Source organism: Labrus bergylta, chromosome 15, assembly GCF_963930695.1.
Source record: "Labrus bergylta chromosome 15, fLabBer1.1, whole genome shotgun sequence".
Taxonomy (NCBI): domain Eukaryota; kingdom Metazoa; phylum Chordata; class Actinopteri; order Labriformes; family Labridae; genus Labrus; species Labrus bergylta.
The window spans coordinates 15,178,292-15,183,260 of NC_089209.1; the positions used below are offsets into that span (position 1 = coordinate 15,178,292).

Genomic DNA, 4,969 nt, shown 5'->3' on the forward strand with positions numbered 1-4,969 from the left:
ATTTATTTTTACATTGTTGTCTTAACCCATGCATACGATGTGAACATTAACGAACAGTGTCACTTTCATAAATTCGGATCAAATTGGGGAATCTGTTAATCCTCACCATGCCAGTTACTATTGAACAGGAGTGTAAGACATGTAGCTACAAGTGAATTTGAGGATTTTGAGTCCTTGTATGCAAAGCTGTAAAATTCATCTTTCATTTGCTTCCCTCACTGGGAGGTCAAATTTCAGGCACAGTTGGTAACCTTGCCTGAGGTCTCTTTGCTGAGCAGGTGCTTATCCACACCAGCTTAAACACTTTGTATTACTACATAAATAATGAGACATAGTATTGACACAGATTACAGGTCTTACAGTCTAGTTTTGTCCTTAACAATGTAAGTCCCCTGTATCTTCCTTAAAAGAGCAGGAAAGAGGTGGTGAAGGGAAGAATTCCCTGGAGATACAGATGATAAAAAAGAAAGACAAAGAACCGGTTTGACAGCTCTGACTCTATCCTCCCGACACAGATGGGAGAAGGATGGAGGTAGGGAGGTGTTGGGAGGAAAAAGGAAAGAGGAGAAAAAAAAAAGTTACAGCACCAGCAAATCCAGGTACATTAGTGGGTCATGAACCACACCCTGCCATTATATTAGAATGTGTCTGTATTTGTTTGTCACATGGTAAACAGGTACAAAGATGTTCTAATCCGAGTTGGTGTAGTCATGGCTTTTCACTTTAACAATTAACTCTAACAAAGCCAGGAAACATTGCCACACCAAAACATGCCTCCAATTTCTCTAATGTAATCGCTTATCCCACGTAATATCTGTCTCCCTGCCTCTCCTGTCTCTGCTGACTCCGATTTTAATTTTCTCCCTTCTACCTGCGCTGAAAAACGCCCGAGGTTTTCTCGTGGGAAACTCTCTGAGAGGTATGTTGCTCCGTGAGCAGGCGGTGAGAGTGGAATCCCGTTTTTCTGGGTCTGGTCTCACTCCCTGTTCCACGATCCCATCCCGGGCCTCGGTGTCACGATCGGCGTCATGTCAGGACTCGCAGCAGGTGTTAGGAAACACTCGCCTTTTCTCACCCAACTGGATCCTGAGGTTTGGATTATACACAGCACCTCCTCTGTGCTCCATTTCAGTCTGACTCTGTTCCTTTTCTGCTCCTTTCTCGCATCACTCCTTGTTTTAAGTATTTCTCTTCTTTGTCTTTCATTTCACCCACTCCTATGAGTCACTCCATGAAAGAAATGAATTACATTTTAAAGGAAGGGCCAACTTGATTCCCTCCATAAGGTACCATCCCGACTACACCTTGTCTGATGAATAAAGGGGCTCCTTACAATCATTTTATTCAGTTATTTTAAATTCTTACGGAAAGTCAAGGAAAGTAGAGAAATAAAACCATGAGATTATTCTTTTTAAATGGTGTGATTTCTAAAACTTTATTTGTAACTTATCAATGAAAATCAGGCTAATTAAAACCTTACATGAAGTCAGACAAAGACTAAACATATGTGTGTCAAGAGCATGCATGTTGCCAGATGTTACTTATCAAACTCAGCATTGAGGTCAGGTTCACTCTTCCAGAAGTCAGAAAGTCGTAACATCTTCAAAAAAGAAAGAAAAGTAAAGAGAAGAAAAGCTGTAGGACAATTTAGGGTCTAATGTTCTCCAGTGCAAACATGTTAATGGTTGTATTAAAGGCAGATTGTTTACAGGATGTAAGATTTCTATGTAAAAATGAATACCTTCATGCGATGCATTATTTGTATAATCTTAATATACATGTTTTTAATATTCCATATTCTTCATCATATGCAAATCAATGGTAAAACATGAAAAAAAAAAACATAACAACGGTACACTCATATACCTCAGTATAAAAACTAAACATATATAAATCAGTGTTCTATAATGTTCACATCTTAGTTTTATAACAATAACTGTTTAATTGTTTGGTTAGGGATAACACTTTTTTTTCCTACCTCTTTAAAAACAATTCAGTGGAAACAACCTAACGTCATCATCCCCAGAGGACAAATCATCAAGTTTGTGACAAGTACACAGACATCTATGTAAATCAACTTGCGCTCGCCATGGTTATTTTTGCTCACTCCTGGAGTCCTGTAGTTCTTCAGACTTCCAGACCTGTTTCAAAGGAACACAACACTTGAACAGGTTCCACACAGATCTGCTCAAATAAACAAATACATCCGTCTCCAAGAATCAACAGTTTTACACTGTTTCAGATAGACATGAAAGCTCGTTTCTATAGGTTGACTAAGAGAAGGTATCTGATAAAATACTGGTGAACTTGAACCTTTCTGCATCTGAACCGTTGAATGAAATGAAACACAAACATGTAAAACAGGAGATACAGTCTCTCTTGTGAACTTCCTCATTCCTTTTCTCCTTTCCTCATTTCCCAGAAGGAGAAAAAGAAACTTAAAAACAAGTAAGAGACCTCATGTGTCAAAATGGCGCACACTTTTGTCTTTAAAATATGTTTGGGTAAGGCTTCCCCTTCTTGTCTGAAGTCGACTTAACGGTCTGTGAGCCACACTATCCAAATACTCAGCCCATATTTCACACTTAAAAGATCTGACAATGTAATTTATCAACACATTTTAAGCATTGTGCGTTAATAATGAATTGCTCTCAATTCAAACTGTGATGTATGTTCAGATGTATATGATGCAGAGCAGTATCTCATCTCTTTGCAATTTTCAGAATATTGTCTTTAAAATAAGAAGCAGCGGTGCTTTTAGTTCTGTGTCAAACTGTGTAAAATTAGCCACGACAATGATGGAGACAAACAGCCAATCAGAGAGCAAAACACTGAGACATAGAGAAAGGCGAGCAAGATAGAGGTCATGTGTCCAAATATTTGGACCTAACACACGCTCGGAAGGCAAAAGGTCGAGAAAAAAAGTTGCAGACTTACACTATGACAAGACAGCTGTTGTGTTTCCCTCGTGCCTCGCCATGTGAGGATGAAAACACTGGGAAACCGGAATCTGAGTCTGAACAAGCGGGCGCAGACGGAGAGTGGACAGGAGGAGGATAGCAGGAAGTGAGATATACCAGCTGACCTGGGGGAAGAGTAGGAGAGACACCGCTCAGCTTCCTGGGTCACTCGAACAACAACACACGCATGCATATGTGCAATTTTAGACCATGATCACCATGGTGATGCAAGAGAAACAATGGTGACACAACCACTGTTACCCATCTAGGTCACAGCAATCAGGATGTGTTGGGCTTTGTTTGCTAAAATTTCACACATTTACAAAACCTTCACACAACAACCTGCAAACCTTCACAGGTGTGATGTAAACTGCAGCAGATTTTTTTTTACTCTTAAATGTTGAGCAAGGTCAGCAGAGGTCAGGTTATGTATTTGGGAGTTTGTTGTCAGGAAGTTAAAAGCAAAACTATATCAATTCAAGTGTTATAAATGGGACAAAGAGAGGGAAACACCTTTATTTAATCCTATAATCGCCTCACGCACAACTTAATTAGAGGAAGTTTGATGGAGGAGGAACAACAAAAGAAACGTCCAGTCATTTTCTAAGCCTATCACATCAGTATTGGGTGTATCCCTCTTTTTTTGCATTATGCACACACACACACACACACACACTCACACACCCACATACACAAGTGCAAGAACAACACACACAAGCGCACATGCCCTACGAAGCACGCACGAGCGAAAAAGAGGAAACTCTCTCTCAATGAGGTGAGCAATACTTGAAATATCTTGACATATTTTTACTACACACTTCCCCTCTTTGTGACAACTTCCTCTCAGTTTTCACTATCCGTACAACTTACTACAAGAGGCTTCATATGAATGAAGAAAGATGCACACACACAGATACGCACAGACACACACACATGCAGAGGGAGAGGGAACAAGAAGAGAGCTGTTTTGCAACTACAAAGAGGAAGGTACATGTGCAGCTCATTCTTTTGTGATGCAACACCGGCAACTCAGTGAACACACACACACACACACACACACACAGGATCTACACTCTTACCCAATTTTGTATCCATAATGTTTTGTATCGCCAGTGTATTTTCATTAGCCTACACAAAGACTCTTGTAAGTCCGGGACAATGAAGGGGCAAGACGGAGCATGCAAAAAATAAGTTTACTCACACTTTAACACACACGTGCACACACACACACACACACACACACACACACACACACACACACACCTGAACTGACCCACCCCACTTTGTAAACTCACCTCTAGCTGCTTGCCAACTCAATGGCACATCTGATTTGCATACACATTTGCCAGTCAAATGAGATGCATGAGAAACTGTGTAACTCTGGAGAGGAAATTCCCCCGATTCCCCTTTTTTTCTGTAGGAGACTCCCATGTCACTTCCAAGAAAAAGATCAGGTGGATTTCTTGTTATGGTTAAAGTTGTTGGACTGCTTGGAATTGCCTGATCATACACACATCTAGTATTTGTTAAAAGGATTCCCTCAACAAAAAGGTAAATACTACCTGAAAACCTCAACGAGACATTTACAACAAAGGGATTTCATATGACAAGAGGCGTTTCATGAGTGCTGATGCCTCAGGGGTCATGATCTTACTTCCCTTTAGGCAGAAGATTTTAAACCACCAGTTCGACCATGACCCTCATCTTAAACACATGCTCTCTCATTCAAACCAAAAACAATGTTCATTTCAATCTTTATAACTCAGACAGGAACCCTGCTCAAGAACTAACATGAAATCAAAGAACTAACATGAAATCATGTTAGTTCTTTGTTTTCACTCCTAAATAAAAACAGTTATTTCCCTTACTCTCTGACAGATCATCTGTTTCCTCCTTGTGTTTTATGTTCATTTCCACACAGCGACCAAATTCCATTTTACTTACATTCATTTATGCTTCATGCTAACTGTTTGATGGTCCATAACTATATGTTTACTACCATACCTGCT

At 40.0% G+C, this 4,969-nt stretch overlaps 1 long non-coding RNA gene across 1 annotated transcript; it reads right to left on the reverse strand.

Moving 5' to 3' along the window:
- On the reverse strand, positions 1-4,969 carry LOC136182800 (uncharacterized). The gene is made up of 3 exons (XR_010668810.1): positions 4,040-4,969; positions 2,938-3,085; positions 1-2,141 (listed from the first exon to the last, which is right to left on the reverse strand). It is a non-coding gene; the product is annotated as an uncharacterized lncRNA (long non-coding RNA).